This window comes from Jaculus jaculus, chromosome 3, assembly GCF_020740685.1.
Source record: "Jaculus jaculus isolate mJacJac1 chromosome 3, mJacJac1.mat.Y.cur, whole genome shotgun sequence".
NCBI lineage: Eukaryota > Metazoa > Chordata > Mammalia > Rodentia > Dipodidae > Jaculus > Jaculus jaculus.
In genome coordinates this window covers 155,201,663-155,228,336 of record NC_059104.1, presented here as the reverse complement: position 1 = coordinate 155,228,336, position 26,674 = coordinate 155,201,663, and the positions used below count along the sequence as shown (strand labels likewise).

General features: G+C 37.8%; 1 protein-coding gene and 1 non-coding gene across 5 annotated transcripts in view; both read right to left on the bottom strand.

Moving 5' to 3' along the window:
- The window catches only part of Grm5 (glutamate metabotropic receptor 5), a 513,149-nt gene that overhangs the window by 448,267 nt on the left and 38,208 nt on the right, over positions 1-26,674 (bottom strand). The window lies entirely within an intron of this gene.
- On the bottom strand, positions 25,051-25,213 carry LOC123459918. Its single transcript, XR_006636653.1, has one exon. It is a non-coding gene; the product is annotated as a U1 spliceosomal RNA (small nuclear RNA).

Here is a 26,674-nt window from a genome sequence, read left to right as displayed (position 1 = left end):
TTACTTAGCAAACTTCAGGCTATGCAGGACTACATAGTGGGATTCAGACTCAAGAAGAAACAAATAAGTACTAACAACCATAACAAGAGAAACAGGTGGATATTTTTTTGCATGTTGTTTTTTTTGTCCAAATTCTGTCCTAAATTTGTTATCCATAAGTTACAATTTTCAGTTTTGTTTCCATTTACAAGTTTTAGAAATCTGTTCTATGGTCATAAAATATACTTCAAAATTGGAATTGTCAATTATCTTAGGTGGTGAGGTAATAATAGCCAGCCAAGGCCATTTCATTCTCTCATCTCTTGGCTTCTAACAGAAAATTCTGATTGTCTTTGTAACTGTCAAATGCCTCATCTATTGTATTTGTTTGTTTCTTTGTCTTGTAGGTAACTGAGTTTTGCTAATTATTTTCATTGGGAGTGTTAATTTAATATAAAACATTCTATCACAACAAAAACTGAAAAGGCTAGATATTGGGCTGGAGAGATGGCTTAGCACTTAAGGACTTTGCCTGTGAACCCTAAGGATCCATGTTTGACTCTCCAGATCCCACATAAGCCGTACACACATAAGTGAGGCACGCACAAGGTTGCACATGCCCATTATGTGGCGCAAGCATCTGGAGTTGGATTGCAGTGGCTGAGGCACCAATTATCTTTCTCCCTTTGCCTCTCCTCTCTCTCTGAAACAAAACAAAAAATAAATAAATAATTTTTTTTTTAAAAAAAAAAAAGCTAGTTAATATCATAACATGCAACATAGATAAATAAAATCCACAGAGACTAGAGATGAATACTTAGCACTGTCCCTTTGGAAAATGACATGAAAATCCCAAGAAACCTACAAAATTACCCCTATAGCTAAGTGAGTTCATGCATGGAGCAGGAGGCCTGACAAACATTTCAATCAAATATTATTTTTATCTATTAGCAATGACCATGTGCATACTTTCTCAAAGTAAATGAAGCATTTAAATCTAAATCTAACAATATATTCAGGTTCTTGAGTGTTTAAACAACATTATTCTGAAGTTTATGTGAGACATAAAAGGAATAAAATAATGTTGGAAGTCAAAATGGAAATAGCAGTTTCCAGAACTCCCATGAAGCAGCAGTACTGAGTTTTGTCTGTCTAAGGGGTGGAGACACATACGCTGGTGGAATAGAACAAGGAACACAGAAATAAATCTGCACAAATACAGTCACTGGGTGTATGGCTAATGTGCTGAAACAATTTAATGAAGAAAACATGTATTTAAACAAATATGCTAGAGTAAGTCATTGTCAAAGGAGGAAAACAAACAAATCTTATGTTTTATGCAGAAAATAATGTGTGAATGATCACACTTGAAATTTAAAACATGATTGTCGTAGGTACTTTCTTGCTGCTGGACTGGAAGCACCTTATGAGAGGAAAGGGCTTATTTCCAGTTTACACATTGCAGAGGAAATGCCATCGTGGTGGAAGGAGCAAGTTCACTTTCACAAATCAATAGCAGAAAAACATCACCAAAAAGCCACCAAACACAAACAGCCAGAGCTTAAACTATGGTCTTTATCCACCTCAAGGCTGGAATAGAAGCTCTGACAACCCCCACCGACCCCCGTCCCCACCCATGAAACTCCTCTTGCTTTGCCAGCTAGAGATTCAAGTTGCAAAATCAAAACATACCTCAGGCTATGGGGGACATATATTGACATTCAAATTGTCTCAATGATATTGTATAATGTTTGGAATAAAATAAATATTTTATGCTATAGGGCTAAGCAAAATTTCTTATTCTAACATCAACAGCAATATTCATAAACAGAAAATTGATAAATAAGCCTTCATTAAAATTAAAAACCACCCAGCATAAGACCATGTTAAGAAGATTATAACAAACCAAATTAAACCTGCAGATGAGAAAATATTTGCAACCATGAAATCAACAACTTACTCTGTAATGTATATTAAAAAATCCAAACCAATTTAAACATTACACTATTGCTTGAAACATAGTATGGTCAAACATATTGCAAAGGGTATATAGTGGTGGATAGTAAGAATGAAGAGAATGGCCACCATCCACGAGGAATATGCAAAGTAAAACCACAGTGGAGTTCCTTTCACTCTGTAAGAGAACTAAAACAATATATAACACTATTAGACATTCATATGTTTGTACATTACTCGAGGATGCAAAATAGTACAGACGCTCTGGGAAGCAATTTAGAACGCTTTTCAGAAAACAAAACCAAAGATAAGTTTTGTCTACCTTACGACCAAGTCATTGCATCCTGTGGCATTCAAACACCCAGGCTCAGAGAAAAACATGTTACTTGAATGTTTACATCACCTTCACTTTCACAGTCAGACTGGAATCCGAACAGGCGCCCTGCTGTGTGGAGCAGCTAAACTACAGTGGGTATGAAATATCCATCAAAACAAAAGAATGGGTGGCTGATATAGCCAACAGCATGTAGAAGTCTCCCGAGAACTAGAAGCACGATGGCCAGTCTCCACAGAGTCACATTTTGTCTGTTTCCCTTCATATAATACTTTTCAAATGACACGATTACAGAAGTGGAAAACAAACTAGGGGTATGGAAGGGGAAGGATGTGATAACTGCTACAGGAAGTAGAAACAGTAACCACATGGAGGTCAAGACAATGGTGTTTCTCTTCTGTTGGTTTTCATTACAGTGTAGTTTTGCAGAGGTGACTGTTGAAGGAATGCTAATGACCACACAAAGCCTCTCAATACATGTCTCACAATTCAGTGTGAATCCACAAATATCTCAAAATAAAATTTACTACAAAACCTTACACCATTGGTATGTAACTTTCTTAGTTGTCATTCAAAGACATCAACATAAGAACAGTAGAGATAAAAATAACTAAATAAAACATCTGCTCAACAAATTTGTCATACTAAACAGAAAAATCTAAAGCCAATTTGTTTTTAATAGTCTCATTTCAGGGTGATAATCACTTGAACAAAAGCACCTATATTCCATTGGATCTGTGAGCTATTCCTCCCCCAGACAGTCATGGAAATAAGGTGATGTCATTTGTAAAGGCATGTGGACATAAGAAAAGCATTTAATAGCTCATAGAGTCCCCTAAACCTCTTAGCTTAAAAGCATTTCAAATTTAACTATTTTTGGCTTACAGTTTTTCCAAACTGTATCTAGGTTAGTAAAATACATATGGGAAATGGGGAAAATTTAAAAAACATATAAACCAGAATGTTGTAAACAATGTTTGACAAGGAAATGAAAGGTTTTATTAAAGCGTGAAAGGCTAATTGCATCAGGAAAAGTGCAAGTAAATATATTTAACATACCAAATATGCGTTGTTCTTTATACAGAGGGGGAAAACAAACCTTTTGGAGCTTTTGCTTCCTCAAAAGCAGATATGTGCATTTGCTATTGTTAGTAACTGGGTTTCTTGCCCCTGATTCCTATATAAAAGCAGGCTACTTTTGTAATGGGTCTTGGTACACAGCTTCCTTGACAGCATGCTACTGAATTTTCTCAGTTCCTTTATTCATCTAAATATATCAGATGTAAGAAGGGAGACCTTTGTATTGTTTGAATTTCATGTCAGCAAATATAGAACACAAAAAATAATAATTACTTAATAAAATCACCTATTACACATTTAGAAGCACCACACTTCCCTTAGTTCTCACACACATTCATCTTTCCTAAACTGAATCCCATCATTCCAAAACCATCCCAAGGTTTCATCTCACTACCAAGAACCTTCCTACAAGGTAGCTTGCTCCACCCACTACCACCCATGTAGAAATAGTTCTCACTACCTCATATCCATCAGATGACTGACTGAAAATCCCACCTCAGTAATGCTTACCCTGGCAATCCTATCTATTTAATCTATCCTTTTCACATTAGAATACATTAGGATATCCTTGGCACTTTTCTGGTGACCAGGAACATAATAAATGATCAAAAAATGTGTTAAACATATGGGTAGGAACTTACATTTGCCTGGTCTTGCCTTATGCTTTGGTTCACTTTGTTTTGTTAGTAGTTACCTTCTAAGGAAGAAAGGATCATTTTGATTATGGTTTTGAAGGCTAGAAAGTCCAACTTTGTATGGCCACATCTAGTAAAAAAAAAAAAGACTTCATCTAGCATTATAACTTGGTGAATGGCATTGCTTAGTGGGGCACAGCTGAGAGTTGAAACACCAAACACATACTTTGAGTCAAAATAATCCATTCACAGGAAATGAATCTGAATTGCTTCTGAATGTGAAGCCTTCACGGCTTTACCAGCAGGCCACACTCCTGCTTCCTTCCAATGCCTCTCAAGGAGCTCAGAGGACAACTTCCACCTCGTTGGAGTCAGGGCCTCTCCTTGTCCACTCCTTCATTTGTGAACTTCAGGGAAATTCTCCAATCTCTCCCCCTACTTGCTTTAGGCATTCTAGAATTAGAGAAGTTCACCACAGCATTTGACTTTTATGTGGGGTCTGGGGATCTGAAATCAGGTACTCAGAATTTTGTGGCTTTATCCACTGAGCACTCTCCCTAATGCAGAAAATATTTTTAAGAGAAAGTGTACATTTTCTTAGAACTCTTTTGACCCTAAATGAAAAATTCCAAGAGACTTATAATGAAGGTTTTCATTGCAATTAGGAAGAAAATATGGTTGATAATTTTTTATCATAATGTTTCATTTAGTAATTTATTATTAATTGTAAAATTCCCTGATAGTACCCCTAATGTTTATATTTATATTTTGCAACTTAAAGAAATTCAACTTCTTACAATGTAACACATTTACATGTTTTATTATTGTCTGTCTGTATCAAAACTTTAGTATATAAAGCACTTTCTTCTTAAGTATGAGGACCTGAGTTCAGCCTCCCACATCCTATTTCATTTTTGTCCATGGTGGTACACAGGTATAGGTAGTTTTAGGGAGGCAAAGGCAGGTTGATCCCTTCAGCTCACTGGCCAGCTATTGTAGACTACATGGGGAGCTCCAAGCCAATGAGGGAACCTGACTCAAAAAGAGGTGGACAGTGTTCCTGAGAATGGGACTTGAAGTTGTTCTTTGGCCTTCACATGCATGTGCACAGATGTGCACCAACACACACAGGAGCATATATATACACATGCATGAACACCACACACACACACACACACACACACATACACACACACACACACGCCTGCACACTTAGGAAAATCTTGTGTTTGCATTGGAATGCTTACCATTAAAAAAAATTGCCTTTAGTAATAAATATTGGGACTGTGAATAGGGACAGAATAAAAATAATTACATAAAAAGATACGCTATAGGATATGGGGAGTTTCAATCAGAAAGAAAAAGGAAAAGCATGGAAGTTTTAAGGAACTAGGCAGGAGCTGTGGAAGACAAGATTTGAGAGCTCTCAGAGCTCCAGTCAAAAGGGACTGAGGTCTGAATTTGAAACCTAGCTTTGTGACAGGGACTAATTAACTCTTTCTAATAATCATTTCCTTCTTTTTAAATCATACCTGAATTGTATCCAGCTGTCAAACAGATTATTTTTTTTCCTAAATTTTCCCATTCTGTAGGTTGTCTTTTCAACTTGGTGATTGTTTCATTTGGTATGCAGTTTCTTAACTTCACATCATCCCGTTTGTGTATTCTTGGGATGATTTCCTGTGCTGCTGAAGTACAGTTCAGAAATCCCTTGACGACATCTGTAGCTAGGAGTGGTTTCCCAGTGAATTGCAAAGTTTCAGTCTTATATCAAGATCATTGATTAATTTTAATATCATGGAGGGAGAACAATAAGGATCTATTCTCATTCAAATATATATATATATATATATATATATATATATATATATATATATATATGTGTGTGTGTGTGTGTGTGTGTGTGTGTGTGTGTGTGTGTGTGTGTGTGTGTTCATATTTTAATCTGACTGGAACTAATATCTAGAGTATGTAAAGAACCTCAAAAGGTAACCATGGGGAAAAAGAAGCCAAACCATCTGATCAATAGATAGGTCAATGAGCTGAATATACAGCTCTCAAAAGAGAAAATTAAAATGGCCATTAAAAACTTGAAAACGGTTCAATGCCTTCATTGAATAAAGACAATTAAAACTGCTTTGACATTTAGTTCACCCTATCAAAGTAGCTGTCATCATGAAAATAAATGCTGTAGAAGATCACGGAAATAAGAATGCCTATCACTGCTGAAAACTCAAACTTTTCACACATATGGAAATCAGTATGAAGGATCAACAAAAAAATTTGAAAATAGAATTACCATAAGGCTCACGTATAGCACTCCTGTTTATTTGCCAAAAGGATTCTGAGTCAGAATACCACAGGGACACTTGTACATCCATGTTTATGGCTGAAATATTAATGGCCACAAGAGAGTAAAGGTCCATCAGTACAAGAATGGGTTAAGTGTGGCACATATACACAAAGAGAGCTTATATAATCATAGAGGAAATGAAATTATGACATTTCTAGTAAAATGGATATATGTTAAGGAAAATAAGCAAGGTATAGAAAGACAAGTACAATGTTTTCTCTCATATACAAAACCTAGATTGAAATTATGTATATATTAAAAAAAAAAACAGAACAGATGAAGTAGTGTATCTGAGCCACTTTATGGCAAATGTGGCAAGAACATGTTCAACCTGAATTTCCAGGTAAAGAATTAATAGAAAGCCAAATGATATGTGAGTAAAATTATGGAAAGTTTTGAAACCTGAGAAACAGCACATGGAAAGATGGATTATCTGTGATGATGGGGTGGGTAGTTATACACAGAGTATGTGGTGCACCTCTCTGCCTTGTCATAAAAAAGTATAGTGAGGCTGGAGAGTATTCACTTAGCCTAGGACCCCTTCTGCAGCCTGTGTGGCAGATAGAAAATAACCCAATAAAAGTATTTTTCAGGGCTGGAGAGATGGCTTAGCGGTTAAGCGCTTGCCTGTGAAGCCCAAGGACCCCGGTTCGAGGCTCGGTTCCCCAGGTCCCACGTTAGCCAGATGCACAAGGGGGCGCACGCGTCTGGAGTTCGTTTGCAGTGGCTGGAGGCCCTGGCACGCCCATTCTCTCTCTCTCCCTCTATCTGTGTTTCTCTCTGTGTCTGTTGCTCTCAAATAAATAAATAAAAAATGAACAAAAAATATTAAAAAAAATTTTCAAAAATAAAATAAATAATAAAAATACACCACTTAAAGGTAAAATTTAGTAATCCCACCAGTCAGGAGACTGAAATAGGAGGATCACTGTAAGTTCAAGGATAGCCTGAAACTACATAGTAAATTCCAGGTCCAACTGGGTGAGAGTAAGACCCTACCTCAAAAACCAAACAAACAAAAAAGTTAATGAAATCAGTATGAATGAAAGAGCAAGACACAATATATACTGTCCATGATACATATTGATTTTATATACAGAAGAAGAGAGAAAATGGGAACATAAAGGAGGTGTGTGTGTTTGTGTGTGTATGTGTGTATGTGTGCATTTTAACCCTAGGGCAGAAAAGATGACTTGGCAGTTAGGTGTGCTTCCTGCATAAGCATGAGGGTCTGAGGTGGGCTCTGAGATCAAATCTCCAGATCCCAGATGGCATGGCCACACTTGCCTATATCCTCAGTCGCTCAGGGGAACAGAGACCCAAGAATCAAGAGAGTCCTTCAAGCTGTGAAAAAAATCAAAAGAGACTTGGGGTAAAAAAAGAAGACCAGGCAGAAGAGCAATGGAGCAGCACACCAGCGATTCCATTCAACGAGCTACAGTCAAGTGGCTCCTGCTTTACGTGGGCACCACAAGGGTACATGCACAAACACACACACACACACACACACACACACACACACACACACATGCATGCATGCACAAATGTGCACACATATGTAAGCATTAAAAATAAATAAGAGTTGGACTGGAAAGACAGTTTAGTGTTTAAGCACTTGCCTGTGAAGCCTAAGGACCCTGGTTCGAGGCTTGATTCCCCAGTACCCATCTTCATGTAAACCAGATGCACAAGGTGGCGCATGCTTCTGAAGTTTGTTTGCAGTGGCTGGAGGCCCTGATGTGCCCATTCTCTCTCTCTCTCTCTCTCTCTCTCTCTCTCTCTGTCTCTCTCTCTCTATCTCTATCTCTATCTCTATCTCTCACTCTCACATAAATAAACACAAAGAAAAAAAATTTAAATAAAATTTTAAAACACCACATAGTGTAGATTATGATGAATTAATTGTTCATTTTTCAGTTATAATTTAAAACAAAGAAACCAATGCCTTTGCTGTCATTATTTTCTTCCTAAACATAAATTCTACAGTGTAACATACTGTATGGTTTCATCATAACTTCTGATGTTGAAAAATAGTTTTGCTGACTCTATTCTCTTGCATTTCCTGGTACAAATTTAAATATGATCATTTGTCATTTCAAATCCAAACTCAAGACAAAACATTGTTTTTGTTCATATTAAATGAGTTATGATTTCCATCTGGCCATGCATAAGTAATGGTTTACAGTAAAGCAAGTGAGTGAAGTATGTGTAGAAAATAGAAGGAACAGTAAATATGCACAAGCTTTCAAAAATTCTCTGCATTTTATTTACATATTTTGCTTCTGCTATTTCCTTTCATTTTAATTTCTGAGGGCATTTTGGCATAATTTTTAAATAGCAACTAGCCATGGATACCTCTTTGACTCCCACTAACTAAAAGCTTAGGTAGCCTTTAACCTTTTAATTTTGTTTATTTATTTGAGAAAGAGAAGATGGAGAGAGAGAGAGAGAGAGAAAGAGAAAGAGAGAGAATGGATCTGAGAGGGTTGTCAGCCACTGCAAAGGAACTCCAGATGCATGCACCCACCTTGAGCATCTGGCTTACATGATCCTGAAGAATTAGATTGGGATACTTTGCAATTTCCCACAAATGCCTTAACTGCTAAGTCATCTCTCCAGGCCTAACTTATTTTTATTTAAAATGCCATATGAAGACACTGCACTGTCGGATCCCTCATGAATCTCTTCTTCCTTTGCCTCCCACTTCAAAAAAGAAAGGAAGGAAGAAAGGAAGAAAGGAAGAAAGGAAGGAAGGAAGGAAGGAAGGAAGGAAGGAAGGAAGGAAGAAAGGAAGGGAGGAAAGGGAAGGCAGAGAAAGAAAAAGTTAAAGGAAAGGAAAAGAAAGAAAACACACTCAGGCTGAGAAGATACAGTAAGGTTTATATGATTAATATTAGTTACTTATAATGAATTAATTCGCAAGTACAAGATAAATTGACAGGTTAGCATGCACAGATGAAATGTCACTAAATTAAAATTCAGTAATAATAGATGTGATAGTCATAAATTTCTCTAACTCTGCATTTCTTAAACTTTTCAAGTTTAACAAACTAATTTAAATTATAAACCATATAGAAAGTTAGTTATTTTCATAAGCTAATAGCTATTTGACCTAAGTTTCCTTGAATGACAAATAGTAGCCCATTAAGAGAAACCAAAACTCAGAAAATTAGAGGAATTCACCTAACATTCTCCAGCTAGTGGATAACAAAACAAGGATTCAAGTCATCCTATTTCTGTAAGAAACAACAAACTATGAAGAAAATATAATTCCAATCTCAGAAATCAGGAAAAATATCTCTAAGAATTCCATTATATGAAAACATTTAAAGTTTTAGTACTTGTGAATTTCTCCATATATCAAATAGTCAGCTAAAACTCTCTCTATATATAACAAACACAGGAACATGTGCATATATACATATGTATGTATATGTATGTCTATACTCATATGAAATACAAATATCAGAAAATCAGAAAAAATAAATTACTAAAATTCAAAGCTCAAATTTATATATATTTTTAAAAATATGCTCTTACATTTTCATCAACATAAAATTTCACAATGGAACATGAGTAAGTTTTAATAATACTATTCATTTTGGCAATAATGGCTATACACATAAAGGTGCCTAGGATTTTCAAGTGTCTTAAGATGGTTTTCACATCGATTACTAAACCTATATAGCTCAGGTCCTGTAAATATAACAGTATTTGACTTGATGCACAACACTAAATGATGACTGGAATTGATAACTCTCCCTGAAACAGCTTGGAAAAGCATCTGGGCTACTAGGAATAAAAAGGGAAGAGAGGAAAAGTACTTGCAAGAGCAATCATCTGAAATACACTCTTAGGTTTAGTAGGGAATCAATATAAAGCTAGAAATTAAAGTCTATAAAAGGAAAATATTTTTAATGTGATTATTTTAAAAAATGTGTGCTATCAGTGGGTGTATGCACATGTGTGTACAGACGTGGATGTGGGGAGGTCGAAGGAAAACAATGCATGGATTGTCCCTCTCCTATCATTCTTGTTTTCTTAGAATGGAGTCTCTCACTGAACCCAGAACTGCTGCCTTTGTCAGAGAAGAAGACAAGCAAGACTTGGCAAGTCTCTGCTTTCCACTTCTACAGAACAGGCCTGTGTGACCATGCCCAGGTATTTACATTGGGAAATCTAACTTAGGTGTTCTCAAGCCCTATAAGTTATCACACTGGCATGCCTAGTGCTTTTTTCCTCGGAGCCATCTCTCCAGACCCAGGAAGATACTTTTATAGGTGTGTTGTTTAAGTCCCTGAATACACAATTACATAGATAGACAGATTACATAGATAGATAGATAGATAGATAGATAGATAGATAGATAGATAGATAGATAGAAAGAAAATGTTCTCATACAATGAAAACATGCCTATAGAATATTCTCTCCTTAAGTAACAGAGTGATAAAAGAGCTAACCAGGCTGAGTATGGTGGTGGATGACAACAATCCGCCACTTCAGAGGTAGAGGAATATGACGGTTTGATTCCAGTGTCCCCCATAAACTTCGATGTTCTGAATGCTAGGTTCCCAGCTGATGGAGACTTTGGAATTAAAGCCTCCTGGACACAGTGTATTATTGGGGAGGGCTTATGGGTATTATAACCAGTATCCTCTTGCCATGTTTGGCAAACTCTTCTGTTCCTATTGTCTACTTTATATTGGCCATGAGGGGATGTCCACCCTCTGCTCATGCCATCGTTTTTTCCCTGCCATCATGGAGCCTCCCTTCGAGCCTGTAAGCCAAAATAAACCTCTTTTCCCACACGCTACTCTTGGTTGGGTGATTTCTGCCAGCAATGCAAACCGGTTTGGTACTGAGGAGTGGTGTCATTTGATGCTAGACACCTGACTGTATGGCTTTGGCATTTTGGAGCTGAATTTCAAAAGGGATGTGGAAGGATTTGAAACCTTGGCCTAAATGATGCCTTACAGTGCTATAAGTATAGCTTGATGGACTATTATGGTCAGAGTTGAAAGACCTGAATGCAGTAAGAACTATGGACTGTGAGGGTTGGCTTATGAGGGTGAAATTTTTCCTGGACTGGGCAAGAAGCACTTTGTGTGAGAGGCTTGCTGTTATGCCTGCATTCTGAGAAGTTGTGCAGGGTTGCTTTGCGTAAAAACAGACTGGTGTGAGCAAAGGGTATGGAACAGAAAATATGAAATCTTTGGGTGAACTGCTGCCTGTTCAGCTGCAATTGATAGATTATAACCTTTGATATTGGGCCAGCTGACCTGTACCGGGGCAACGGGAAGAATGTAGACTCTTTTGAAGGGGCCTGAATGCTTAAGCAGTGTCCTGTTCTTCAAAGTCTGCTTTACTCCACTCTTGAATTAATAAATTGGTAGCCTACCTGGTATTGTGGAGTATAAGAAATTCAGGAAAGAGAGGGTAATTGGGATTGCAATGCCGTCTTGTGTTTTGGAAATGGCCATGGGCAGTGTGAAGCAGGTTTGCTGGATGCCTGTATGGAGACCTGATGGAGCCATGTGAATGAACCATAGGTTGCAGTAGAGACCAAGTGGAAATGCCAGGGCTACAAGATGGCTTCTAAGGAATGCTGTAGGCCCTGGATGAAGTTTTGCAGGACTTTCAGTAGCCTAGCTGGAAAGGTGAAATTGGAAATCTAGAGATTTGGTGCTGGTTATAAGTATGGGATGTAGAGACTTTTCTCTGACTACATTGGAACTACAGAATTTGATGTTTGCCCTGTTTAAATCTTGTATTGATTGAATAGTTCATTGCTATGCCCAGTGCCATCTTTTGCAGGATGAATGTTTATTCTGTGCCATTATGGGTTTGGGGGCATTTTTTTGGTGTTATGACACAGTTAAAGGACCTTGAACATCACTAGGATGGATAAACACTATAGGGATTTTAAAAGTTGTACTGAATGCATTGCATTTTACATCATGGATGGTTATCAGTTTATGGGGGCCAGGGGGAGAATGTGGTGGTTCAATTCAGATATCCCCCATAAACTTAGGTGTTCTGAATGCTAGTCTCCCAGCTGATGGATATTTGGGAATTAAAGCCTCCTGAAGGCAGTGTATTGTTTTGGGAGGGCTTATGTGTATTATGGCCAGTGTCTCCTTGCATTGTTTGGCACACTCTCTTGTTCCTGTTGTCCACCTTCTGTTCATGTCATCATTTTCTTCTGCCATCAGGGAGCTTATCCTAGATCCTGTAAGCCAAATTAAACCTCTTTTCCCACAGGCTTCTCTTAGTCGGGTGATTCCTGCCATCACTGCAAACCTGACTGTAACAAGGCAGAAGGAACAGGAGTTAAAATCTTAGCTGCATAGTGATGTAGAGGCTAGCCTGGGCTGTGTAGTGATGTAGAGGCTTGCCTGGGCTGTGTAAGGCTTTGTCCCACAACAAACAAAACATAAAATAAAGTGCAATAACAACAACCAAGATGTAACCAAGATTTGAAATGAGTTCTGTCTGGGCCCAAAATATAAGCTTATACTGATATAATACCCTATAAAAATGTGACCCACATAGTTTATGCAAATAGCTCAAATCTTCCAGCAAAGCCAGAGCTATAGAAAGTACAAAATGGATATAGTCTCTGATTCAGAATTCTGACCTAGAAACATTTCACATATATTTTTCTTCCAAATAGTATAAGCTATTTGAGGGGAAAATGCAAATGCTCAAAGATGCAGACATAAGGACAAAAATCATTTAGGGTAATAAATAATGGTTCTTAGTCTAAGATCCATGTAGTCATATGAAATTTAGGATATAAAAGAATTATTAATATTACATAAAATTGTATTAATAAAATCCCACATCATGTCAATTAAATTCATAATATTATGCAAATGAAATATGGTTCTTCAATTTTTAAGGACTGATGATATAAAAGAACTAACTTATACACAAGGAAATGATAGCATAGAGAACTTGGTTAATATGGGGTCCACACAGCAGATGCTATAATCTGAATACGAAATGTGTACTATTCATGTTAAAGATTTGCTCTCTCTTTGCCGGATGTGGTGGCGCACACCTTTAATCCCAGCACTCGGGAGGCAGAAGTAGGAGGATCACTGTGAGTTCGAGGCCACCCTGAGACTCCATAGTGAATTCTAGGTCAGTCTGGACTAGAGTGAAACCCTACCTCAAAAAAACAAAACAATTCCCATGACATCACTATTTAGGGATGGTTGTAGACCTACTATATTCTATGATATAGAAATACTATTTCATAGATTTTTCCCAAACTTTAGAATACTCAGACTTAAGAGGCTAAATAAGTTACTTCTCATCAACCAACTAGTAATGAGAGATGTATGAATTCGATACCATATTACCAAATGCCAAGGCGAGTTATACTTCTTATACTGTCAGGTTATTTTCTATGTCATTCTGACAGCAACAACACCTAGAAAATGAATATATTTTCCATACTGATTTAAAAATTAGAGAGAAAGGAAAATATATAGACATAAAATAGAGGGAAGAGAGACAAGGAAAACTGGAAGAAAGGAAGGAGAGAGGGAAATGTGAGAGAAGGACAATAGGGAAATAATTACTTTATATTATTATAAACAACAAAAATGTACCACAGCAAATCTATGATCAGAGAAGATTAAATTGACTGTCTGAGAATAACAAGAACTTAATAAGCCAATGAGGAGTGTGTCCAGCAGGAGGCAGCTGGCCCACACTCATTAGATGACAAAATCATGGTTTAGTTCTATGAGTGTCTAGTATCAAGTTAAGCAAAACCACAGCCTTAGACTATTTCACCTAATCCAGTTGGTCATCATGCTTGTTATGATTCTGGACTTATTTGCTACAATTTATAGTAAGTAAAATATATAATGTTTTATGATTACAAATGCAAATATTATGTCTCTAGGCCCAAGCTAGCTAACAGATTTTGACAGTTTCACTGTTGAGAAAGCTACCTCTTCTCTCTACTCCTCCCAGTAGGTGTGCCCAGAACCAGAATGCTCCTTAAATATTGTTCAGGAAATTGACTAAGCTTTACTGTCCCAGGGCTGGGATGGGGATGCGACCTCTTTCCAGGAATTACCCTTGGCCCTGTGTGGGGAATGGTAATCCAAACCTTGGTTTCCTCAGAGTTTCTGTAGTCACTGTACTCCAAAGAACTGCAGAACGTGTCCATAAAATCCAGACCAGAAAAGGGTTGTCTCCCTCTATCACAGAAGCCTGAGTCACCTTGAGCCCTTCCCTGGCAGTGCACTTCTCCCCTCCCATTCCTGAAAGCCCTTAAAACTCTCCTTCCACCCCTTAGTCAGGATCTGGAGGCTTGCCTCTTCTTGATTCAGATCCCACCAGTCTTTATTTATCCAAAGATTCCTTTCTCTTTGTTCTGGATCTTGCTGGTTTCTTATGACATTAAATAGAACCGCAGGTCCAAGAAATTCTCTGTCTTACGGCACTCTATTGAAAACCCCAAGTGTGATACTTACAATATGAAAAAGAGAAAATGTTAAAAAGCTGTTTTCAGAACTTACTCAAAATTGAACTGGATTTGAAGGCTCTAGGTGAGACAAACATCAGAAAGCCTCAACGTATCAAAATTCCAGTCAGCTCAAACATTCCAAAGAGTAATTAATACTTAAGAACATTAAGAATCATTAGGAACTATATGAATAATCTCATTAATTCACTTTGTCCTTTATTTATTAAGTATAAAGAACTTGTTTCTCTTGGCATGGTAAAGGAGTTCTTGCTTGCATATAATCAACATCACTAAGATCCTGAAAAAGCCTATGTCTGCAAAAGATTACCTGGAAATAGCAACAGAATGTTCGTTTTCACCAGGTACCTTATTACAATTTTAATGTGATCCATTCTCCATATTTCACTGCATATAAATTTTTTGTGAACTTCAGGATATATCAATATCTCCTCTCATTTTGAATGAAATTGGACTTTAGGTTGTCACATTCACTTATCTCATGCAAGGCTTTCTAAACTTGATAGGATAAATGACAAATATTGAATGCATAACAGACATATTATTTTTCTGTATTCATCCATATCTGTTGTAGGAAAAACTATTAAGATATTATTGGCTTCATTCCTGCCTTGATCTACAGTGAATAAACTGCCACTCAACCATTCTGTCTTCAGGGAAATATTAAAAGGAAAATAATTCCTTTTCATTTACTTTTCATTTTTCACTCTCAGATGTTCTGGAGAAGGGAAAGTACTTCCTTCAATAAAACTCTGAATTATGGGTCTGGATTATGTACATCATAGTTTACTACAATTTCTGTTGCAGAAGAGAATGAATAGGGGAGCTGAGGAAACTTTTTGTAAAAATGAGGACCTGAGTTAAATTTACAGGATCCATGTAAAAATGCTGGGCATGATGTCTTGTCCTTGTAATTCCAGAGCTGGAGAGGCTAAGACACATAAATAGCTGGGGCTTGCTAGCCAGCCAGTTTTAGTCAACACGATGAGCTCAAGGCCAACGACAGAACCCCATCTCAAAGAGAAGGTGGTATATTTGTGGATAGTGTTGCTGAGGAACAATGCCTGAGGCTATCCTCTGGCCTCTGTGCACACGCATGAGTGCACGCACACACACACACACACACACACACACACACAGTGAAATAGAAAAAAAGAAGAAGAAAAGAATAAATAATACAAAATCAGACACTACACCCTAATATATTCCCTTTCAGTTCAAGACATGCTGTAGCTCTTAAATCTTTGCCCCATGACAGCAGAGTTGTCCCAAAGTATTTCACCCGGAATCTTTCTATTCTGGCTACAATTACAGTAGTATATTTGAAATCTGTCTTATTCACCAGCCCTAATCTAACCACCCTCATACTGTAATCCCTTAAGAAAAATTAATATTCCCATAGTACTTAACATAGCCTGATAGACTACTATTTAAATTATTTATGTACCTGATTTCTTTAGTGAGTAGACAATGGGTCCCAAGCAATCTAAAATGAGGATATATTTATTTGTGTGACCTCCCACTTATAAAGTGAATATATTAAATCTATCAGATCTGTAAGATGATGTGTTTTCAATTCTAGCTCAGGCAAGGCAATATGGCTAAAATAGTAAAACCAGGTTCTTTGAAGATTTTTACTAACACTTAAACTTAGAACATCTGTAGCCATACATACACACATTTGAATGTGAACATGTTTGCACACATATCACACATGCTTAAGCATCCAGAGCATTTACATTTTTTAACAATTGTTGTTCAACCTCTACTTCTTGATGAAAAATCACTTTCCTTCAGTAAAAATAAGTAAATTTGCAAACCTTCTAGGAACACTAGTGTTATAGCACCAAGCAGAGAACAGAATCCATGTTACTGTTCAACACTGAAGGCACATCCTTAAAACACAAGGAAACTTGTCTGAGCTGTCCTGTAAGGTCTAGAGTGTATTACCTACATTCCTTATTCCTGACGACTAAGCTACATTTTTTCTTTAAAGGCATGGGCCAATATGCCCTAAATGACTTTTTTAAGGGTGACAGACAGAGAGGCAGATAGACAGACAGAGAGAGAGAGAGAGAGAGAGAGAGAGAGAGAGAGAGAGAGAGAGAATGGGTGCACCAGGGCCTCCAGCCACTGCAAACAAAATCCAGACACGTGTGTTTTGCATCTGGCTAATGTAGGACCTGGGGAACGAAGCCTTAAACTGGGGCCCTTGGCTTCACAGGCAAGCGCTTAACCATTAAACTACTTTTGATGCTAGCTTTGCTCTCCTTGCTCTTATATGCCTGGTTCAGGCCCAGAGTACTTGTGAGGAGAGTGCCTACTACAGGCACTACTGAGAACTGTGCTCACTTTTCTTTTACATAGGCTGGTTCACTGGTTAGCTAGAACCCTGGGGAACAAAGCTTTCTGTTCCCATCAATCAATGCCACAGAATAATCCCAAACAATCACATGAAATAATACAGCATGGTTTAAGTGAAAGGGCACAGTTGCCAAGGGTCTGGGTTGAAGCAACATACATTACTTACCTATTTAATTGAATATGGACTGGTAACTTAGCCTGGCTAGACACTAGATCCTCTAGATCCTTTATTAATGTAGAATGAGTGTATATTTAATATTATATAAGCCCATTTTGAAGTATCCCTCATTATAAAATTTCTAAACTATGATCATAATGTTAATTCTGCCTATCCAGGAGCATGGGAGGTCTTTGCATTTTCTCAAGTCCTCCTCAATTTCTTTTTGGAGTGTTTTCATTGTGTAGATCACTTCCTTGGTAAATGTTATTGCAAGGTACTTTATTCTATTTTTTTGCTGCTATTGAAAAATGGGACAATGTCATTAATTTCTTTCTCTGTATCTTTGTCATTTGCATATAGAAAAGCTACTGATTTTTGTGCATTGATTTTGTGTCCTGCTACTTTGCTGAATGAGTTAATCAACGTCAAGAGTTCTAGGATGGAGATTCTTAGGTCTCTTATGTATAGAATCATGTTGTCTGTGAATAGAGCTAACTTAACTTCTTCCCTTTCAAATTGCAAATTATTTCTTTGGCCTGTCGTATTGCTTGAGCTAGGGCATCCAGTACTATATTGAAGGGCAGAGGTGAAAGTGGACACCCCTGTCTGGTTCCTGTTCTCAAAAGGAATTCCTCCAGTCTCCCTCCATTTCGTATTATTTGGGCTTTAGGAGCTTTATATATACACTTTATTTTGTTAAGACGTAAACAGAAAAAAAAAAGATATAAACTGACAATGCCAATTCTTTCCAATGTTTTGATCATGAAGTGATGCTGTATTTTCTTAAAGAACTTTTCTGCATCTATCAAAATTATTATGTGGTTTTTGTGTTTAATCTTGTTTATGTGGTATATTACATTGACAGATTGACCACCCCTGTGTTCCTGGGCTGAATCCCACTTGATCAAGATGGATAATGCTTTTGATGTGTGGTTGGATTCTGTTTGCAAGGATTTTGTTCAGAAATTATTATATGAAATCTAGTAATATTAGTCCTATACCTTAAAGCTTACAAACAAGTACTTTGCCATTGCTGTGTTCCTCCACTGTGAGGAGCTCATGCTGTCCCTTGGGGCTAGCTCCCACAGTGCATGGTAGCTTTCCATTTGATCGGGCCTCTTCCTGCCACCCACAGCTTATGATATGACAGAGAATAAATCGATGGCTCAATGTTGGTACGGTTTTGAAAGGAACATTCTTTTTTTTTTAAATTTTTATTTATTTATTTGAGAGCGACAGAGACAGAGAGAAAGACAGATAGAGGGAGAGAGAGAGAATGGGCGCACCAGAGCTTCCAGCCTCTGCAAACGAACTCCAGACGCGTGTGCCCCCTTGTGCATCTGGCTAACGTGGGACCTGGGGAACCGAGCCTCGAACCGGGGTCCTTAGGCTTCACAGGCAAGTGCTTAACCGCTAAGCCATCTCTCCAGCCCGAAGGGAACATTCTTTAGGTCATGGGTAACAGAAGGTTTTCTGGATACGTCTACCTATTTTTGGATATCTCAGGGTCTCATTTACCACTAAGCAATCACCAGTTAACTTTTGTTCTACAGCTAGATTCAGACAAATAGTTTCTTCTCTATGTGGTTAAGAACCCAGAGAGAACTAATAGCATTCCCAGGGTAATTCAAAGACTGGGGTATGCCTTTTGAGGTTTTCAATAGAAAAGTTTCCCCTAGGTGCTAGGAAGATAGCTCAGTGTTTTAGGGAACTTGCTTGCAAAGTCTGCCAGTCTAGATTCAATCCCTCAGCCACCCATGTAAAGGTGGACAGGCATTCATTTCTCATGGAAAGAATTTTGACATGTATACACACACACACATACACACACACACAAATATATATTTAAAAAGAAAAGCTTATTCAATGGATAAAATTTATTTGATTAAAACCAGTTATATGGTCTCATTAAAACTTTGAGTGTGAGCCAGGCATGGTGGCACATGCCTTTAATCCCAGCACTCAGGAGGCAGAGGTAGGAGGATCACCATAAGTTCAATGCCATCCTAAGACTACATAATGAATTCCAGATTAGCCTGAACTAGAGTGAGAACCTGCCTCAGAAAACAAAACAACAACAACAACAACAACAAAAATGAGTATGAATCCATAAACTGGTGTTGAAGATAACCAGGTGCTACCTGGTTATTTTCACCTTGATATAACCAATTGACTCACAGCCTGCTTTAAAGACCATACCATTTGACCTCGTGACCTTTGTTTTCTCTCTTAAAATGAAAGATCTAATATATTTGTATTTATGGACAGTCTTTGGAGGTTTGAATGTAAATGTTTGTCTCCTTTAGTCTGATGTATTTTTTTTTTTCATTAAGATTAAGCTTCCTACTTAAGTTTCCAGCAGTCTGCTGGAAGAGTCATGCCACAGGGGGGTGGATCTTGTAATTCAGACCTGCAAAGGTATATTAAGAGAAATTTGAGTTCTAGCTGTTTGTGCTTCCTGGCTGTTTCTTGTTTTCTCTCTTTCTCTCTCTCTGTCTGTCTGTCTTTCTCTCTGTCTGTCTGTCTTTCTCTCTCTCTGCCTCTCTCTCTCTCTCTCTCTCTCTCTCTCTTTCTCTTTCCTCTATGGATCTAGGGAAATATGTTAGTTTCTTCTACCATGATGTAGTTTCCCCAGGAATCTCTAAGCCTGAAGTAAACACTTTTCACCCATAAGCTGCTTCTGGTAGGATGCTTCTGTTAACAATGAGAAGGTAACTGAAACAAGGTCCTTCTTGTAATATATTGTGATTTATAACAGAGCACAGAATTGCTGAAAGTGAAATAATCAAGTCTAGTTGGAGGAGTGGGTACAAAGCTCAGTAGCTGAGATCTTGCCTAGAGTTGACTATGCCTTTATTTTGGTCATCATCATACACTCACAGAAAATATCCAATTGGAAGGATAAGAATTAAATATAATTGTGTAAGGAAAAAAGATACTGTGTTTAAAAACACAAACAATTGTACCATTGACATCCCTGAGAGTCAAGGTTCAAAAGAAAACCACCTATTTGTACACCATTATCTAGGGACTGGGAAGATGGTGGAGTTGGTAAAGCATTTGCACTACAAGAAAGAGGGGCCTGTACTCAGAACTAACACCCAGTATCCATGTAAATGCTAGGTGGGTGGCATGGCCCACTTGAAATTAAAGTGCTCTGAAGCCTGAGAGAGTGGATGCCCAGAGCAAGTTGGCTCACAAGACCAGCCAAACTGATTTAAATGAGGGACTCTAGACCCTACAATAGCAAATGAGATGGAAAGCAATCAAGGAAGACATCTGATGTCAGTCTTTGGTCTCCATATGTACACATACACACATACACACACACACACACACACACACACACACACACACAGACACAAAGTGTGGCTATACATATGCAAGCATGCATAAATACACATGCAAAACTATGTATATGACATATATTCACATAAGTGATAAATATAAAATCAAACTTACTATATATACACATATATGTATAGCATGAGAGTATTAGTATCAGCATAGGTGTGTTGGAATCACATATGCAATGCACAACTTTCATTGTCATTAAGTGTGTGGCTAGGGAATTGAACCCAGGCTGGCAGACTTTGCAAGCAAATGTTTTAACCATTGAGCAACAACCAAGCTCCAGATCCATAGTTTTCATGTAATATCTTTTTTCATTTTTGTAATATCACATCCAGAGGTCCAGCCTACAGTGAGCCTAATATTAGGCTCCTAAAATCTGTGATCTACTCTCAGATTTTTCTTGTTTTGAAAACCTTCAGTTTTGAGAAATACTAAGGTATTTTGTAGCATCACTCCACTGGTAATTGTCTCATTTTTACACTGGGTTTATGCATTTTGAGGAGGAAGACCACAGAAGGAAGTGCAATTTTCATCACACAGTGTGAAGGGTACATGCTGTTAAAATGGGTTATCTACTTCCGTGGTACTGAAATCACCTGGTTGGAATGCTTGTTGTGTTCCTCAGATATTAGGCTACTTCTTTCCACAACCCCATACTGTTTACATTGAGTGTATAGAGCAGAATACTGAGGTGGAAATGCTTAGGGAGAGAGGATGCAGGAGAGGAGGGAATGGCAGGAAGGTTGAGCAAAACTTACAATGATATGACTAAGCCACATGAAAACCTACTTCTTTACTAGCTAATAATACATATGCTGAAAAACACTTTGGGTAGAAGTATCTGGTGGACAGATTATCCAATATTGTGTCCAAAAGCCATAGATTGTTATTAGAAAAATTTCAGTGCTGGGGTGGGATATCTTCCTGGGAGGCCCCGATTTCCCTAAAACATGACAGTCTATTGCAAGGTGGAAAACTCTACTGCTGAAGACTTTATGTGCTTGGACTTCAGGTCACTGAAAAATCAAGCTGGGGCTGAGCCAGAAGCCTCCTCCTGATTAGCTAGCTGTAAGAGTGCTGGAAAAAAATAATATGGCATGCAGCCTTTGGGAGGAGAAAAGGAATCAACAGTTTTAGCAGTAGCTGACCACAGAAGTTTTATGGCTGGCCAGCCAAGCCAAATGTACCAACTGCTGCAGTGGGGCATGCCTGTCATGGGGAAAACCAACTGCTTTCTGACTGGATTTGAGGCTGCCTAGTCAAATGCCTATGGCTGAGGTGGTCATAATAAGTCCTAGAGAGGAAACTGCTACTGCTGACTGGCTAAATGGATATATTATGGTTACCAAACTACCTTCTAAAGATTTATGTTTATGTCCATATATTAACTTTTGGTTAGAGAAACTTTTCTATTCAGATGGTGGTGACCAGTGAAGTGACTCAAACCTGGTTAAAGTGATGAGAATGAGAAGTGAAAGTGGAGTGCTCAGCGCTGAGACATCTCTATCACACCCTCCAAGGCTCAGGGACCATTGTGAAAGAGGTGGCAGAAAGAATGTAAGAGCCAAAGGAAGGGGAGGACTGCTTATAATGCTGTTATCTAGGCAGAAATGACCTCCTTGTTATTCATGACTTCACAGTGGCTGACACAACCTACATAATTATAGGGGAAAATGATGCTATCAAAATAGAAGAGAGTCTAGCTGTGAAGAAAAGAAGGGATTCAGTTGGGGGTGGCAGTTGGGAGAGGGAAAGGAGAGTGGTGGGAGGGAGGTATGATCAAGGTATATTGTCTATATTTATGTGAGTTATCAATAAAACGTTAAAAATAAGAAAATGTATTATTTAACCATTGTTTTATCTCACATTCTCCCTGAGTCTCAAAGAGAAAGAATCATTTTCTCTCTGGAAACTAACAAATTCTCTAGTATGAACCAGGGGAGTGAAACCAAGACTTTCAGTTTAACAATCCATATGATTTAATGAGCGAGGGTGTTCTGCTTGAAGGAAGTGGATGGCTCTGGAGCCCCTCCATTACCAATTTCTTCACATGCTGCACTCTTTTATGTAATGCAGCTTCAGCAAGCTTGAGGTGTGCTCCAAAACTTCATCCGTGCAAAATCTGGGCAAGGAGAAGAGTCAGGGCTGCCATGCACCGCAAATGGAAGGGGAGGTAAGAAAAACATTGACAGCTGTTGGCTTCCCTCTTTTAAAGGTGCTGAGTATACATTATCATACTTAATTTTCCTCACTCGATTACCATGTGAGGTAGGCAGATCTGGCCCTGTTGTTTAGAAGAGCAGTGAAAAATCTCAGCCAATACCATATGGTAAATGTCAGAAATGGAATTTCAACTGAGGTGCTCAGAATTCCAAACATGCTTTTGCAGCACCTAGAGACATTCTAAGCAAAGGTCCAACATTAATAACATATTTGTCTTTTCATCACTACGTAAACTGCAGAGCATGCTCACTTCTGAAAAACATTTCTAAGCTGCGATATTTTTTCCTATAACTGGAGCAACCATATCAGTCTAGCCTGGGAGTGTAGGCTATGGCAGAAAATAAGGAGAACGTACTATAATTATTAAAGATTAGTGGAGGTTAGCCATTTCAGCAATAACACTCATGTGTAGAAGAAAAAATCAAGACAAAAGACAGTGACGATAATTCTTTTTCAACCGGAAAGTTCTACGGGCTCCTACAGGGTTTCCGTACCAGTGACTTTACGCAGCACAGACACAGAACGCTAAGCAGCAGTCATGCAAGCTCAAGCTTCTACTCTATCCAGTTTTGATTAATGGCACATACTCTTTTCTGAGCTCACTCACAGCATGACATCTTATGTTAAAGTAACACACCCAGCACGTACTTATGCAGCCCCTACTAGATGCCAAGTACTACGCTGAAAACCATCATAATCATCTTGTCATTTAATTCTCTAACATCTCCCTTGATAGTTACTATAAACCCCAGTAAGCAGAAAAATGAATCAAGACTTAATGAGTTTAGGTGATTTCTGCTGGCAGTTGGATTGGTACTAGAGTCCAGGATATTCCACCAGTCATGCTCTCTATCTAATGCCCTCCATCTTGGTGATAGAGGAAGATGGGCATTTGGCTCGAATCCCCTAATTTCACCAACTAAGTTACATATTATACTTACCTCTATACAATATTATTAGTCCATAATGAAGGCTTTTAATGTTTATTTATTTATTTATTTATTAGAGAAAGGAGGGGGACAAATAAAGAGAATGGGCATGCCAGGGCCTCAAGCCACTGCAAATGAACTCCAGATACAATACCACCTATGCATCTGGCTTACGTGGGCACTGGAGATTCAAATCTGTCTCCTTAGGCTTTGAAAGCAAATGCTTTAACTGCTAAGCCATCTTGCCGGTCCCATAATAAAGTTTTTAATGGATAAAATTTAATAGCATCTTGAAGTTAATGAAGAGAAATGAGGTTTAAGCATATTCTATGAAATAAATGACATTCAATGAAACATTGAAAATAAACAAGTAAAAGATGCTAAAGTTCTTCATAAATTTTCTGCTTTGCTAAAAGTCATAAGCAGAAATAAAATGTGAAGGAAGGATGTAAAAATAAAATTTCATCAACAACAAGATCACCCATCACCTGCCTGGGCCTCCTTAGAAGCTGCCCATGACCAGGGGTCTTGTTCTCAGTTCACTAGACTGCAATGCTTTACAGGGAAACTGCTACTTTAATCTTATTTTCCTGCTTCCTTGGTTCTCATGGACACTTCCATAAGTTGGGTTTCTTGATAACAAAACTATGAGGACAGCTATTGCTTTGGTTACTTAAACTGGAGAGGACAACTATCTACGAAACTGCTGTTTTGAACAATTATCAAATAAAGACAATTTGTACCAAAATGAAACAAGCTTTTACCATCATGTTTGAATGAGGGTAACAGGGTGTAGATGTGGTCTCAGAAGCTAAGAAATGAAAGCTTTAGAAATGGAGAGAACTGAGCATGACTTAAGGGTCTATACCAAATAAACACTGCTTACTTGCTTGCGTTTCAATTTCTTTACTTAAAATAGGTGTTAATGTATCTTATGACAATTGCATTTAGCATTTACTTAAGTTTAAATTGATCCAAGTGATAGTACTTCTGTTTTCAAGTTGAACTGGACCCAAACACGGAAAGTGATGAGGCTTACTCATATCACCATTTAGCACAAAGATCTCAAAATCATAATAATAGAAAATATTTGTGATCTATTCCAATACATTATGGCTAACAAAATTATACAAAAATATCATAAAAATGATACTTTTTACTTTCTTCAACTTTTTCTCACAGAGAGCAGGAATACAGACCTCAACCACCACAAATTATGCACCTGAGTTTCCTGCATTTGAAAAAATTACAAAGGTCAGCAAATAGGGAGGGCAATGGATAAACCTCACCTTCAGAAACCACCTTATTTATCATGGTATCTGCCCTGCCAGGTGTGTGCATGTGTGTGTGTGTGTGTGTGTGTGTGTGTGTGTGTGTGTGTGTGTATACATACTATGGTTCAAGTTTTTAATGAAATACTTTTAATTGCTGACCATATAATTGAAAATAACAGATTGAATAATTTGGCCAATAAGCCTAAAATATATAGATCCAGTCTTGTAATGTAGAAATGGGCCCTAATACTGTGTAAATTATGTTGTGTGCCTTGGCCCAGTCTCTCATCATAGATGACCCACTACCCAGGCGCTACATGTTCAAAAGTTAGTATCTCCACCAAAAGGTCAGAAAATGAGTTCTATAGTACTAATGTATAAATCTTCCACTAGGAAAGTTTCACTTCTTTCTTCCTGATGCCTTCCTTGAGCCAGAAATCTATTAAATATTATCAGGAGAAACTGAAAGTTAAGTATAGCAAGGATGAAATACAGAAAATCTTGCTTAAGTTACATACGTCTTATTTGTCTCTACACATGTTACAATGTAGAGATGTACACATGCATGGGGTAGTGAAATGTGGGAAATAGTATATTTTTGAAGAAATATCTTCCATTTGTGTTGCTAACTACAATAGAGAATTTTTATTATGTTTGAGTGATATTGTATGACTGGTTTTGCATTGGTTGCTGCCAAAAACGTGTGGGCTCAGTAGCTTAGATGGGCACTAACATAGGGTGGACATTGCTGAGGACAGCAGCAAAGGGTCACATGGAAAGGAATGGTCTAAGTAATTAAGGTATCAACCAGAGTGAAAATATGAAGCAGAGATAAATATACATTGTAGAGTCCACAGATTCATGAAGGCCATCTGCAACCTCAGTATTCAAACATTCATACTTAACAGAGCATCCTCTTGACTTGCAAAGATGGCTATGATAAATTTCTGTCATTGTTTTACTCAATTTATAAAAGATGGTACACAGGACGGAATTTTTACTTAAGAATATTCCTGAGCTTGAGAGCTTGCCCAGTGGTTACAGGTGTTTGCTTATAAAGCCTGATGACCCAGATTTGATTCTTCAGTACTACATAAAGCTAGATGCACAAATGGGTGGGCACAAGCATCTGGAATTCATTTGCCCTGGCACACCCATAGTCTCTCTCTCTCTCTCTTCTCTCATCTTTTAAATAAATAAATATTTTTTTTAATGTTCCTCAACCAAACAGTGAGAAAAAGAGTGAAGGAGTGAAATAAAGCAGTTTTGAAAACTTCTAGAGAAGGTAGAAAACTATACCTGAAGCCAAAACTATAATTACCTCTGAGAGTGGAACTAGAGGGCCAGGTTTCCTTTCAGGAATTTGATACCTGCATCTTGAATCCTGCACATATCATGGTTTACAGCACAGAGACTATGAGGTCAGTAACAACTTTAAAAAAAATGTTATCTCCACCATATTTACACCTTAATAAACCACTTATTATTTCTATACTTTAGTGTTTGTACTTATGTAATTATATAAT